General features: G+C 42.1%; 1 protein-coding gene and 1 long non-coding RNA gene across 3 annotated transcripts in view; one reads left to right on the top strand and one right to left on the bottom strand.

Annotated features, from left to right (window-relative positions):
- LOC120056144 (insulin receptor-like) overlaps nucleotides 1–15667 on the bottom strand; it is a 135989-nt gene that overhangs the window by 99704 nt on the left and 20618 nt on the right. The window lies entirely within an intron of this gene.
- On the top strand, nucleotides 1121–12178 carry LOC120056146. The gene is made up of 3 exons (XR_005477756.1): nucleotides 1121–1227; nucleotides 9868–10049; nucleotides 10328–12178. It is a non-coding gene; the product is annotated as an uncharacterized LOC120056146 (long non-coding RNA).

The raw sequence follows: 15667 nt of genomic DNA, 5'->3' as shown, positions 1-15667 counted from the left end.
CTTGTCACCCAAAACCCTGACAAACTTTTACAGATGCACAACCGAGAGCATCCTGTCGGGCTGTATCACCGCCTGGTACGGCAACCGCACCGCCCGCAACCGCAGGGCTCTCCAGAGGGTGGTGCGGTCTGCACAACGCATCACAGAGGGCAAACTACCTGCCCTCCAAGACACCTACAGCACCCAATGTCACAGGAAGGCCATGAAACACAGCTTCCATCTCAAGGCCATCAGACTGCTAAACAGCCATCACTAACTCAGAGAGGCTGCAGCCTACATTGAGATCCGATCACTGGCCACTTTAAATAATGACACTTTAATGATTTTTACATATCTTACATTACTCATATCACATGTAAATACTGTATATACCATCTACTGCATCTTGCCTATGCAGCTCAGCCATCGCTCATCCAAATACTTATATGTACATATTCTCATTCACCCCTTGAGATTGGTGTGTATTAGGTACTTGTTGGGGAATTGTTAGATTACTTGTTAGATATTACTGCACTGTCAGAACTAGAAGGACAAGCATTTCGCTACACTCGCATTAACATCTGCTAACCATGTGTATGTGACCAATAAAATGTGATTTTGATTTGATTTATGTAACATAGATGTAGTCTAGTAGGCTCATGTTACCTAGCTAGCTGACTTAGCTGGTTCATTGTTGCCCATGCAAGGACTAACTAAAATGCTTGCTAGCCTATGACAACAAAAACTAAAAGTGTACTGTGTGACAGAGCCATAGACCATTTCGTCAACATGAAAGACAGGAGGATGGCGTTCAGCTAGTTTACAAATAGGGGGAGTCAACATTTGTTTTACACACACACACACACACACACACACACACACACACACACACACACACACACAAATCAGTACAATGGACAACCACATGATACTGTATTTAGCAACATTGATTGGACTAAATTGTTTTTGGTATCTTTAAGTTTGTTTTCAGTGTATTAAACAAAGCATATATAGCCCTGTTGATTTGATGTTTAATTGGTGCTGGAATAGCGGAGGCAGGGCTCCTGTTGTCTTTGTGCTGACTCACGGTAACTCTGTGCTTCTAAATCACTAGTTGTTTAGTAACCTCTCAAAAACATGAACTTGCTTGACCATACCGCAGCTGATAGAACTGTGTGTTACATGCAATATTTGCTTAGTGGACTTCACCGGACAGATGTTGCTCTCCGGTTTTGTGATGAAACAAAGGTAGGTGTAGTTGAATTTATTCCGCCACTGTGTGACTGTTGTCAAGGCCTTATTGTATATTACAGTGACATATGAAGAAATGGGTTATCACACAATTATCACAACATAGGTTGGAATATGGCTTTGTTACTGGCTTGGCATGGCTTCCTCAGTGATTTTACGCACGCACCACTACTGACAATAGATACAGCTAATTCATGAGATGGTTGTACAATACGCTATGCATAGTTCAGAGAAAGATAATTGCACACAGCGAATTGTGTAATATTTGGTCATCTTAAATTGCAAAACCAGTTTTGGGGTAAAGTTTTTTTTTTTATGAGACAAAGGCCTAGAATCAAAATAGACCAGAATAGTTGAGATAATAAACTTCATCACAGCAAAATATGTGGTTGTGGGTCTTGATTTGATTAAACCTATGCCTCTGACAGTTAGTTCAGTAACCATATATCTGGCTGTTACCAAAGACATGCTTTTACCCACATTCTAATATACAGCACCATTATTGGCTGTTATTACCCACATTCTAGTATTAAGTGCTGTCATTGGTTGTTGCCCACATTCTATTCTAATACGGAAGTTAGCGCTATCATCAGAGTCAAGTCACTTATTTGGTACGGGGGGCTGAGGCTGTAACTTTTGTAACTAAATCAATACATTAACTAAAGACTATAACCTCACCATCCCAGACCTATAATCTCAAGTCATTTGGTCAGATGCTCAATTTGTGTTACGTAGGTCTGTCCAATAGGGATTCTGCAGGTTTTTATCTTCAACAACTAGCCTAGGTCTATGGATTATAGTGCAGGGATTTGCCTGGAACCTCACGATATGATATTATCACAATACTTAGGTGTCAATTACGAGCATCAGTCAATCTGTAAGAGCCCTTTTCCAAAATTACTAATAGCAGTTCTGAGCAATTAAAAAAAAAAGTTGATTTAATTGTTTTATTGTTAGACATAAGACTCTCCTCTCAGCTGTGTGTGTACTGGACCTGGGGTCAACTGGTCAGTCAGGTGTGTGATAGGTGAAGGGGAGAGCATTTTATTTATTTAACTAGGCAAGTCAGTTAAGAACAAATTCTTATTTACAATGACGGTCTACCAAAAGGCAAAAGTCCTCCTGCGGGGACGGGGGCCTGGGATTAAAATAAATCAATAAATACAATATAAATATAGGACAAAACACACATCACAACAAGAGAGAGACAACACTACATAAAGCGAGACCTAAGACAACAACATAGCAAGGCAGCAACACATAACACAGCATGGTCGCAACACAACATGATAACATGGTAGCAGCACAAAACATGGTACAAACATTATTGGACACAGTCAACATCACAAAGGTCAAGAAGGTTGAGACAACAATACATCACACAAAGCAGCCACAACTGTCAGTAAGAGTGTCCATGATTGAGTCTTTGAATGAAGAGATTGAGATAAAACTGTCCAGTTTGAGTGTTTGTTGCAGCTCGTTCCAGTCGCTAGCTGCAGCGAACTGAAGAGGAGCGACTCAGGGATGTGTGTGCTTTGGGGACCTTTAACAGAATGTGACTGGCAGATCGGGTGTTGTATGTGGAGGATGAGGGCTGCAGTAGATATCTCAGATATGGGGGAGTGAGGCCTAAGAGGGTTTTATAAATAAGCATCAACCAGTGTGTCTTGCAACGGGTATACAGTCGTGGCCAAAAGTTTTGAGAATGACACAAATATTAATTAATTATTAATTAATTAATTTTCAATAAGTCTGCTGCCTCAGTTTGTATGATGGAAATTTGCATATACTCCAGAATGTTATGAAGAGTGATCAGATGAATTGCAATTAATTACAAAGTCCCTCTTTGCCATGCAAATGAACTGAATCCCCCCAAAAAACATTTCCACTGCATTTCAGCCCTGCCACAAAAGGACCAGCTGACATCATGTCAGTGATTCTCTCGTTAACACAGGTGTGAGTGTTGACGAGGACAAGACTGGAGATCACTCGGTCATGATGACTGAGTTCGAATAACAGACTGGAAGCTTCAAACGGATGGTGGTGCTTGGAATCATTGTTCTTCCTCTGTCAAACATGGTTACCTGCAAGGAAACACGTGCCGTCATCATTGCTTTGCACAAAAAGGGCTTCACAGGCAAGGATATTGCTGCCAGTAAGATTGCACCTAAATCAACCATTTATCGGATCATCAAGAACTTCAAGGAGAGCAGTTCAATTGTTGTGACGAAGGCTTCAGGGCTCCCAAGAAAGTCCAGCAAGCGCCAGGGCCGTCACCTAAAGTTGATTCAGCTGCGAGATCGGGGCAACACCAGTACAGAGCTTGCTCAGGAATGGCAGCAGGCCGGTGTGAGTGCATCTGCACGCACAGTGAGGCGAAGACTTTTGGAGGATGGCCTGGTGTCAAGAAGGGCAGCAAAGAAGCCACTTCTCTCCAGGAAAAACATCAGGGACAGACTGATATTTTGCAAAAGGTACAGGGATTGGACCGCTGAGGACTGGGGTAAAGTCATTTTCTCTGATGAATCCCCTTTACGATTGTTTGGGGCATCCGGAAAAAAGCTTGTCCGGAGAAGACAAGGTGAGCGCTACCATCAGTCCTGTGTCATGCCAACAGTAAAGCATCCTGAGACCATTCATGTGTGGGGTTGCTTCTCAGCCAAGGAAGTGGGCTTACTCACAATTTTGCCTAAGAACACAGCCATCAATGAAGAATGGTACCAACACATCCTCCAAGAGCAACTTCTCCCAACCATCCAGGAACAGTTTGGTGACGAACAATGCCTTTTCCAGCATGATGGAGCACCTTGCCATAAGGCAAAAGTGGCTCGGGGAACAAAACATCGATATTTTGGGTCCATGGCCAGGAAACTCCCCAGACCTTAATCCCATTGAGAACTTGTGGTCAATCCTCAAGAGGCGGGTGGACAAACAAAACCCCACAAATTCTGACGAACTCCAAGCATTGATTATGTAAGAATGGGCTGCCATCAGTCAGGATGTGGCCCACAATTTAATTGACAGCATGCCAGGGCGGATTGCAGAGGTCTTGAAAAAGAAGGGTCAACACTGCAAATATTGACTCTTTGCATCAACTTCATGTAATTGTCAATACAAGCCTTTGACACTTATGAAATGCTTGTAATTATACTTCAGTATTCCATAGTAACATCTGACAAAAATATCTAAAGACACTGAAGCAGCAAACTTTGTGAAAATTAATATTTGTGTCATTCTCAAAACTTTTGGCCACGACTGTACAGAGATGACCAGTTTACAGAGGAGAATAGAGTGCAGTGATGTGTCCTATAAGAAGCATTGGTGGCAAATCTGATGGCCGAATGGTAAAGAACATCTAGCCGCTGAAGAGCACCCTTACCTGCCGATCTATAAATCACGTCTCCGTAATCTAGCATGGTAGGGTGGTCATCTGAATCAGGGTTAATTTGGCAGCATACTGGTCAGTCAGGTGTGTGATACAGTAGGTGATAGGGGCTAGCATACTGGTCAGTCAGATGTGTGATAGGGGCTAGCATACTGGTCATTCAGATGTGTGATAGGGGCTAGCATACTGGTCATTCAGATGTGTGATACAGTAGGTGAAGGGGCTAGCATACTGGTCAGTCAGGTGTGTGATAGGTGAATGGGGCTAGCATACTGGTCAGTCAGGTGTGTGATAGGGGCTAGCATACTGGTCAGTCAGGTGTGTGATAGGGGCTAGCATACTGGTCAGTAAGATGTGTGATACAGTAGGTGAAGGGGCTAGCATACTGGTCAGTCAGGTGTGTGATAGGGGCTAGCATACTGGTCAGTCAGATGTGTGATACAGTAGGTGAAGGGGCTAGCATACTGGTCAGTCATGTGTGTGATAGGGGCTAGCATACTGGTCAGTCAGATGTGTGATACAGTAGGTGAAGGGGCTAGCATACTGGTCAGTCAGGTGTGTGATAGGGGCTAGCATACTGGTCAGTCAGGTGTGTGATGGGGATAGCATACTGGTCAGTCAGATGTGTGATAGGGGCTAGCATACTGGTCAGTCAGATGTGTGATACAGTAGGTGAAGGGGCTAGCATACTGGTCAGTCATGTGTGTGATAGGGGCTAGCATACTGGTCAGTCAGATGTGTGATACAGTAGGTGAAGGGGCTAGCATACTGGTCAGTCATGTGTGTGATAGGGGCTAGCATACTGGTCAGTCAGATGTGTGATACAGTAGGTGAAGGGGCTAGCATACTGGTCAGTCAGGTGTGTGATAGGGGCTAGCATACTGGTCAGTCAGGTGTGTGATGGGGATAGCATACTGGTCAGTCAGATGTGTGATAGGGGCTAGCATACTGAGCAGAGTCCTACAACTCTTTATGGCAGGAGTTTACATCTTGTGTTGCCGGACACACACAGAGAAGAGAGAGAGAGATAGTAAAACAGAGAAAGAGAGAACGAAAGAGAGAAGAGATAGTAAAACAGAGAAAGAGAGAGAAGAGATAGTAAAACAGAGAAAGAGAGAAAGAGAGAGAAGAGATAGTAAAAGAGAGAAAGAGAGAGAAGAGATAGTAAAAGAGAGAAAGAGAGAAGAGATAGTAAAACAGAGAAAGAGAGAAGAGATAGTAAAACAGAGAAAGAGAGAAGAGATAGTAAAACAGAGAAAGAGAGAAGAGATAGTAAAACTGAGAAAGAGAGAAGAGATAGTAAAACAGAGATAGTTAAACAGAGAAAGAGAGAGGGAGAGAGTGATACTGAAGGAGTGAAGCGGAAGTGCTGAAACATGAGGAGGACAGTGGGGTTGTGGTGTGTCAGGGTGGCAGTAAACTGAACCAGACAGAGATAGATACACAGGGCGGGACAGGCAGTCAGTCAGTCAGTGACCCCAGAAAGCAGTCAGCCAGCCAGCCAGTGACCCCTGGAAAGCCAGGCCACCACAGATACACCCAGTTCCCAGCAGAAATGTGGACACTTCCTGTGTACCAAATGGCATCCTATTCCCTATATAGAGTCTTAAGGGCAATGGTCAACAGTAGGATACCATTTGGGACAGACCTCTCTCTGCCAGAGCCAGGCACAGTAGTATTTATATCCCAGCATTCCCAATTGAGAATCTAATCCAGTCCAGTGTGGTGACAGTGACTAGTGTTGGAAAGTGGACAAGTGCAGTCTTAGTGGAACGTAGAACACTATATAGGGAATAGGGTACACTGTTGGATGATAGGGGTTGCCTGGCCACAGCTGATCAGAACTGGAGGCCCAATTGAACTAGATAACTCCGGTAATTATTGAGAGACAAATGATTCACCTGTATCAGAATCAAATGATGATTCATCTGTACGAGAATCAAATGGTGATTCACCTGTAGCAGAATCTATATGGCGATTCACCTGTAGCAGAATCTTTATTGTGAATCACCTGTAGCAGAATCTTTATTGTGAATCACCTGTACCAGAATCTTTATTGTGAATCACCTGTACCAGAATCTTTATTGTGAATCACCTGTACCAGAATCTTTATTGTGAATCACCTGTACCAGAATCTTTATTGTGATTCACCTGTACCAGAATCTTTATTATGATTCACCTGTACCAGAATCTTTATTATGATTCACCTGTACCAGAATCTTTATTATGATTCACCTGTACCAGAATCCTTATTATGATTCACCTGTACCAGAATCCTTATTATGATTCACCTGTACCAGAATCTTTATTGTGATTCACCTGTACCAGAATCCTTATTGTGATTCACCTGTACCAGAATCTTTATTATGATTCACCTGTACCAGAATCCTTATTATGATTCACCTGTACCAGAATCCTTATTATGATTCACCTGTACCAGAATCCTTATTATGATTCACCTGTACCAGAATCCTTATTATGATTCACCTGTACCAGAATCCTTATTATGATTCACCTGTACCAGAATCCTTATTATGATTCACCTGTACCAGAATCTTTATTATGATTCACCTGTACCAGAATCTTTATTATGATTCACCTGTACCAGAATCTTTATTATGATTCACCTGTACCAGAACCTTTATTATGATTCACCTGTACCAGAATCTTTATTATGATTCACCTGTACCAGAATCCTGATTATGATTCACCGGTACCAGAATCTTTATTATGATTCACCTGTACCAGAATCTTTATTATGATTCACCTGTACCAGAATCCTGATTATGATTCACCGGTACCAGAATCTTTATTATGATTCACCTGTACCAGAATCTTTATTATGATTCACCTGTACCAGAATCCTTATTATGATTCACCTGTACCAGAATCCTTATTATGATTCACCTGTACCAGAATCTTTATTATGATTCACCTGTACCCGAATCTTTATTATGATACCAGAATCTATGATGATGATTCCAGTGTTTCACCTATATGTATAACTCGTAATAAAAATAAACAGGGGGGGGGGCGGTATAATGGGGCAATAGATTTTTCAATAAGATCATCTTTGAGATCTAACAATCACCCCCCCCCCCCCCAAAAAAAGACAGTGAGATTCTAAAATTCCCAAAATATCAAAATGTAATTTGACTTGAATAAAAATACTTGCTGTATGCCTACATGTGCTGAACTATGCTGCAGTAAACAAATTGTGTTGCCATGACAAAGTTTCCCACTAGGCACACCACCTCATTTCAACGTGGAGAATTGGATAATATTAGGTAGATACGTCGATCAATGAGATTCCAAACTATTGTCACCCACTAAAAAATACAGCCAAAAGTTTATTGAATTCCCAATGTGTTGTCACTATGCTTTCAACCATCTTAAAAACACAACAAAGTTCAAATAGGAATACAATGTCAGCTATGTTGTATTTATACAACAACTTAATGTGTTATTACTGTGCTTCATCTAATAGTACTACCAAATGACCCGATTTGCGGTTTGTTGAGATTACATTAAAAAGTACATGTTGCAAGTGATCAATCACATTTTAAATTCTGTTCAGATCCTTTCAGCAATTGTGAAGATTTCCACAGACACTTTCTATGATTACATAAGACGACATTTATTGTTACAGTAACCTCAAAATGTGGCCATGGATGTGTTACTTTAATTTACATATATATATAATATTTTTACCCCTTTCTCCCCAATTTCGTTGTTTCCAATTGGTAGTTAGTCTTGTCTCATCGCTGCAACTCCCGTACGGACTCGGGGGAGGCGAAGGTCGAGAGCCGGCCGTCCTTCGAAACACAACCCAACCAAGCCACACTGCTTCTTGACGCAATACCTGCTTAACCCGGAAGCCAGCCGCACCAATGTGTCGGAGGAAACACCGTATATCTTTTGACCGTGTCAGCATGGATGCGCCCGGCCCCCCACAGGATTCGCTAGAGCGCGATGGGACAACGACATCCATGCCGGCCAAACCTTCCCCTAACCCGGACGACGCTGGGCTAATTGTGCGCCGCCCCATGGGTCTCCGGGTTGCGGCTGCCTGCGACAGAGCCTGGACTCGAACCAGGAACTCTGGTGGCACAGCTAGCAACTGCGATGCAGTGCCTTAGACCACCGCGCCACTCGAGAGGGGTGTAACTCATTTTAAGGTTGAATAAATACTGTTACTTAGTTTGTAAGACATTCAATAACCTAATATTAAGCCCGTCTTGCAAAAGTAATATTGAATTATGTTTGGTTGACAACACAACCAAATATTAACATTCAAAAGGAGATGGATCTTCTGCTTGGATAGCTACATCGGAGCCAATTCTTTAAATGTTATTTTTTGGTTGAGATGGAGAAGTGAATGCAACATATTTAATACTAACTTGTAGATTCCATTTGAAATCAACCGAAGCTTGAAAACCTATATGTATCGTGGGCTGAATTTAAACAACAGCTGTTGATGACTTCCCAAATGCTACAGTATATATTCCTAAATAGTATTATTTATGATACATGATTGATAGAGTATGGTTACCCCCCCAGGCGTACGCGCAATGCCAGAGGCTTCTGAATTGAATCAGAAGCCACTGTCAGGTTTCTGGATCGGGCTGCGCTCAGAGTATCCTGCCTTGGCAAATCGCCCTGTTAAGACACTGATGCCTTTTGCAACCACGTACCTATGTGAGAGTGGATTCTCGGCAGTCACTAGCATGAAAACTAAATACAGGCACAGACTGTGTGTGGGAAATGATTTAATACGGAGACTCTCTCCAATACAACCCAACATTGCAGAATTATGAGTATATTTTCAAGCACACCCTTTTCATTAACCTGTGATGAGTTATTCACAATGTTTTGATGAACAAATAAGGTTTTATATGTAAGATGGTTAAAGAGCAAAATTATTGATTATTATTATATTATTATTTGTGCCCTGGTCCTATAAGAGCTCTTTGTCACTTCCCACGAGCCGGGTTGTGACAAAAACACACACACTCATTCTTATGTTTATTAAATGTATTGTATAGTGTGTGTGTGTGTGTGGCAGGCTTACAACAATGGCAAAAAGCAACATTTGAGAGAGTGCTGACCCTGGTGCTAGAGTGGGTACAGCTGGAGGTTGAATGTTTTGAAGGGGTACGGGACTAGAAACAGTTTGTGAACCACTGGGCTCCATGATGGAACCTTTCATTCATATGACTAAACTATATATTTTTTTTTTTTGCACGGGACAGACAGCCCCTGAAGACGGCACGGACAGACAGCCCCTGAAGACGGCACGGACAGACAGCCCCTGAAGACGGCACGGGCAGACAGCCCCTGAAGACGGCACGGACAGACAGCCCCTGAAGACGGCACGGACAGAGAGCCCCTGAAGACGGCACGGACAGCACAGGTTGACCATAAAGGCAGCCAAGTAAATACAAAATTCATTAGTATACGTAGTATAAACCGCCCAACAGGATTGTTATTTTATTGTGTTACCATTTCCTTTTTGCTAATTCATTCTTACTTTTTAACTCTGCATTGTTGGTTAAGGGCTCGTGAAGTAAGCATTTCACTGTAAGGTCTACACCCGTTTTATTCAGCATGTGACAAATACAATTTGATTTTATTTAAAGTAAAAATAAAAAGGAAATAAAATAAAAATAGTTTTTATATTATTTAAAAGCGATTGTGAATAATGTTTTCTAGGTGGGGGCCCCTCAGAGGAAGAAGGCCATGCCTTGCCGGTCGGTCCCTGGCACAAGGCTGCTGTAGAACAACCAGGAACGAACAACTGTCACAGACGTAACTGAGTTAATGGACTGCCAGTGGGTGTTCACATCCTATTCTATCCATAACACCGCAGGTAGTCCAGCCTAGGGCTGCCTGCGACCTTAGTGGCACCCTATTCTCTATATAGGGCCATTCTTTTGACCAGGGACCATGGGGAATAGGGTGCCACTTGAGGAGCAGCCTAGCTGTTAAGAGTCCTTCCTATCAACAGGGGGAAAGGAACATCACACAAACCAATGGGGTTACCATGGAAACCACCATGCTCTCTCTGTCTCTCCCCCTGGCTTACTCTTCATTAGTGTTGAGAAGAGAACATGGATTGCTCATAGACAGACAGGACAAAGAGGACAATGCTGGGGGCTGGAAGACTAACCGACACACACACACACACACACAGTTTGAGAGGGATCCCTGCAGACCCCCAAACAATTGTGCTTGCCAAAACAAAATGTTATTTTTTGTTGTTGTTGAAAGAAATAGTGCCCCTTTTGTGTACTGTATACCTGATATGGTACAGGAAAGGTATGAAAAACTGGATACCACCCAACCCTAACACACACACACACATACAGACAAATGCTGGGGGCTGCTGGACTAATTGAGACACATTGAGAGTCTGTGCCTCTGATGCAAGGTTATTATAGTGAATGACAACTGAAACAAAAAAACACATTTCATAAACTGAAATAAAACAATTAAATGATTATCTTTGACTCCAAAACAAAACCAAAATAAATCAAAAACCAGTTTGAGTTTTTTCTTCTTCTGAAATTTGGGCAAAAATCTAAGTGTTTTCAAGCTTCTTTTGGGGTTTTTCCCCCCTAAGGCCGAGGCTGTGGATGAGTAGGTATCCGCCCCGTCCAGCCGCCCTGGAACCCCTGAAAAGATCCATCATGTCCCGTGCATGTGTTTCTTTACCTCTCCTTTACGCACACATTGTTGTCATCAATTCACATTTCTCCCTGTCAATTTCAAGCTTTACCGGTGACGTATCCATGCAGCATCTGCATGCCAACCATTCGATCTTAAATCAGTGTCACGGGAAAAGGCATTTACAACTTCTTAGTTACGTACAGAGTTGTTTCGAAATACTTACAGTGAGCGAATTGTAGAGCAGATGGCGTAAACAAAACTGTAGCATACCTGTGTTTTGCCTCAATCAAAGCACATATTTTACCTAGTGATGCGCTGTTGAGTTGTGGCCGCATGAGAGAAACATTTGACGGGTCGCACAATCGTCCTAAAACCTCATGAGAAATGAGGTGGTGTTTCTGTCCTCAGGTAACGTTCTACTATGTTATTATGTTTGGTTGTGTAGAAAATTATCATTATGTGATCTAGCAGACATTCATTCAGCTTTGATCTGACTTTATTAAAATGAGCACCATTCTCCTGAGTAGCCTGTTCTGTACGAGTAGAGCAAGTTTAAGTAGAGAATCCCATTAGCAGCATACCACCCTGCATCCCACTGCTGGCTTAGCTCTGAAGCTAAGCAGTGTTGGTCCTGGTCGGTCCCTGGATGGGAGACCAGATGCTGCTGGAAATGGTTTTGTAGGGCCAGTATGACACACTCTTTCCTCTGGTCTGAAAAAATATATATAATATCCCAGGGCAGTGACATTTCCGTATTTCGGCTGGGACGTTAAACCGATGTCCTGACTCTCTGGGGTCACTAAAGGCTAAATTCCCAATCTGGCCCTAATACCCGAATGGCCACTTAATCATCCCCAGCTTCCAATTGGTTCATTCATCTCCCCTGTAACTATTCCCCAGGTTGTTGCTGTAAATGAGAATGTGTTCTCAGTCAACTTACCTGGTAAAATAAATACATGCGCAGAAGGTTTGGGACCATTATCTGTCCAGAAAGGTCAGATCCACAGCCACTACGTTTTTCTAATGTGGTTTTCCAACTTTCTGAGATCTGTGGGTAAAAGCTGCCAGGAGATGGCGATGTTTCAAATAGGCCTAGCTTGTGCATCCCTATCACTAGCTAACAGGGAGGAAAGCCACTACTTTAGTTCCTAAAACAAAATAGAAATGTTTTTGTTCGCGTATGTAAAATAACAAACCAGGGGTTGAAACCGGTTCAGGGAACATAACCGGAAACAACATTTTTCAAATAACAGAATCGGAACCGGGAACAAAAGTGATCTATACTGTTCCTGAACAGAACCGGTATTTTAAAAGCATGAGAACCGGTATTTTAAAAGCATGGGAATCGGTTAATAACGTTACGTTCTGGGCATTCTGCCTACGCAAAGACCTCACTCGGTCACTCAGAAATGTATTCCAGTGTCTGCCTAGCTGTCAATCTTTTCCAGTGTGTGTACATGTGTAGGCTACCTGCAAATCCCCCCGAAGCATAGCCTACTGTAGCCCCTCCCCCAATGAAGCATAGCCCCTCCCCCACTCAAGCATAGGCTACTGTAGCCCCTCCCCCACTCAAGCATAGGCTACTGTAGCCCCTCCCCCACTCAAGCATAGGCTACTGTAGCCCCTCCCCCACTCAAGCATAGGCTACTGTAGCCCCTCCCCCACTCAAGCATAGGCTACTGTAGCCCCTCCCCCACTCAAGCATAGGCTACTGTAGCCCCTCCCCCACTCAAGCATAGGCTACTGTAGCCCCTCCCCCACTCAAGCATAGGCTACTGTAGCCTACATGCCTGATTCAGAAATTAGGGAGAGATTTTTTAATTATGGAAGAATTGAGAAAGTTAATCCATTCTCGTTAAGGATACTTGAGTTCACGTTTCACATTGGATTTATTAAATGCAAATATGTAAAACGTGTTTTTATTTCTGGTGCTGCTCTGCACACACAAGCTAACTACCTCTGGTCCAACGTTAAGCCAACTCTCGAAGATCAAAGACACTAAAGTTCCTCCATACATATAAGTCTGTGGGCATAATTCAGAGAACGCATGCTTGTCATAACAAGATTACCAATTTCAGTCGCATCTCACGCATGTAAACAACTAGGCTAAATAGCTTGCCCGCTCCATAGCAAGCTGCTCTATCTGCACCGATTGGTGAAGTAAATTAATGTTGCGCTAGAGGCAACAAAAAAAAAAATCTGACTTCAGAGGTATAAAAAGGATGAACTTTTATTTGGTTTGAACAGGTTATGAACTTTATTTTGCAGGTCAGAAGGGAACAAGCCCCCGAAAAATAATGGGACTGTTCAGAACAAAACGATTGTGAATTCATTTTGGAACCCCTGACTGAAACTAAACTGAATTTCAAATAAATTTGAAAAACAGATAACTAGAATAAACTTGCTCTGAGGTCAACTGAATAATTCCACTGGCACTGACCAATAATATCTCAAAACACATTTACTGTAACAGTGAAGATATAACATTTGACAGAATGACAACGCAAACAGTCATTCTGCACTGTTCTTCTAGTAAAGGTTTTATGAATGATATTTTCAGTGGACATTGTTCAAAGTAGTCATTGTGCATAGAGTTGTATGGTTTGTTTAACTTCGCAACCATTGGTTTTTGTTTGACAAACATTTTCAAGTGACAAATCTGAGTCTCAACATCATTCTGTGACTGTGGAATAGCCCATTGTCTGTGATTTGAGAGGTCAAACAGCTGTGTGATTAAATTATCATTTCTCTCTAAAGTAGAGGAGTTTTGATGAATATAAATATAGAAAAATAATATATCTAAATAAGAAAACCAAGAAAATATGCCGGGGAGCTGCAGCAGTACAGCTGTCCTGAAATGAACCTCCCGGGCGAAGATATCAAAAGAAACCACAAACCAACCACAATGGCGGTTCTGTGGCTTCTAATTCACTTTAAAAACACTCACCGTTTAGACAAGAACATGGCACAAAACTCCTGGAACAGAAAGCACTCCTCTGCAATGCATTTAGATAATTTATTCATAGTACATGAAGATACTAAGATGTGTTACAGTAAAACTGCCATGAAAATGACATCGCAAGTCTGAATATTAGTCTCAAATGTGTTGGTACCCTTCCACAAAAAAAAAAAAAAATACACCATTTTCTCTGAAATAACTTGAAACTGACTAAAGTAATTGGCATCCACCATTGATTATTCCATATTTAATAGAAAATCAGACTTTGCTTTTGATTTTTTATTAAAACATAATATTGTAAATAATAAAACAAATGAAAATGTTCTTATCCATTCTTGGGTGCTTTTAGCTGTGTGTATATTGAGTCATTATCCTGTTGGAGGACCCATGACCTGTGACTGAGACAGAGCTTTCTGACACTGGGCAGTACGTTTCGCTCCAGTATGCCTTGATAGTCTTGAGATTTCATTGTGTCCTGCACAGATTCAAGGCACCCTGTGCCAGGCGCAGCAAAACAACCCCAAAACAGAACCCAGCCTCCTCCATGTTTCACTGTAGGTATGGTGTGTTCTTTTCTTTGAAAGCTACATTTTTTCATCTGTGAATATAGAGCTGATGTGACTTGCCAAAAAGCTCTAGTTTTGACTCATCTGTCCAAAGGACACCCCCCCAGGATTGTGGCTTGTGAATATGCATTTTAGCAAATTCCAGTCTGGCTTTTTTATGTTTTTCTTTGAAAAGTGGAGTCCTCCTGGGTCTTCTTCCATGGAGCACACTTTCACTCACAAAGCCACGGATGGTGCGTTCAGAAACTGAAGTACCTTCACCGTGTATCTCTTTGGCAGTTATCCTTGGTTCTTTTTCTACCATTCACACTATCCTTCTGTTCAATCTGGGGTCGATTTTCCTCGAGGCCGCGCCCAAGGAGGTTGGCTACAGTTCCATGGACCTTAAACTTCTTTAAAATATTTGCAATATGTCACAGGAACATCAAGCTGCTTGGAGATGGTCTTGTAGCCTTTACCATGCTTGTCTATTATTTTGTGCTTGATGGTTTTTGCGAGTGCACTTGAAGAAACAAAGTTCTTGAAATTTTCCAGATTGACTGACCTTCATGTCTTAAATTAATGATGGACTGTCATTTGTAGGCCTCTCTTTGCTTATTTGGGCTGTTCTTGCCATAATATGGATATATGGTATTTTACCAAACAGGGCTATCTTCTGTATACAACCCCTACCTTGTCACAAGACAACTGATTGGATCAAACGCATTAAGGAAAGAACTTCCACAAATTAACTTTTAGCAAGGCACACCTGTTAATTGAAATGCATTCCAGGTGACTAGCTCATGAAGCTGGTTGAGAGAATGCTGAGTGTGAGTGTGAAAAGCTGTCATGAAGGAAAAGGGTGGCTACTTTGAAGAT

This window comes from Salvelinus namaycush, chromosome 11 (assembly GCF_016432855.1).
Source record: "Salvelinus namaycush isolate Seneca chromosome 11, SaNama_1.0, whole genome shotgun sequence".
Classification (NCBI taxonomy): Eukaryota; Metazoa; Chordata; class Actinopteri; order Salmoniformes; family Salmonidae; genus Salvelinus; species Salvelinus namaycush.
The sequence above is the reverse complement of the archived record's forward strand: the minus strand, read 5'-3'. Positions and strand labels throughout refer to the sequence as shown.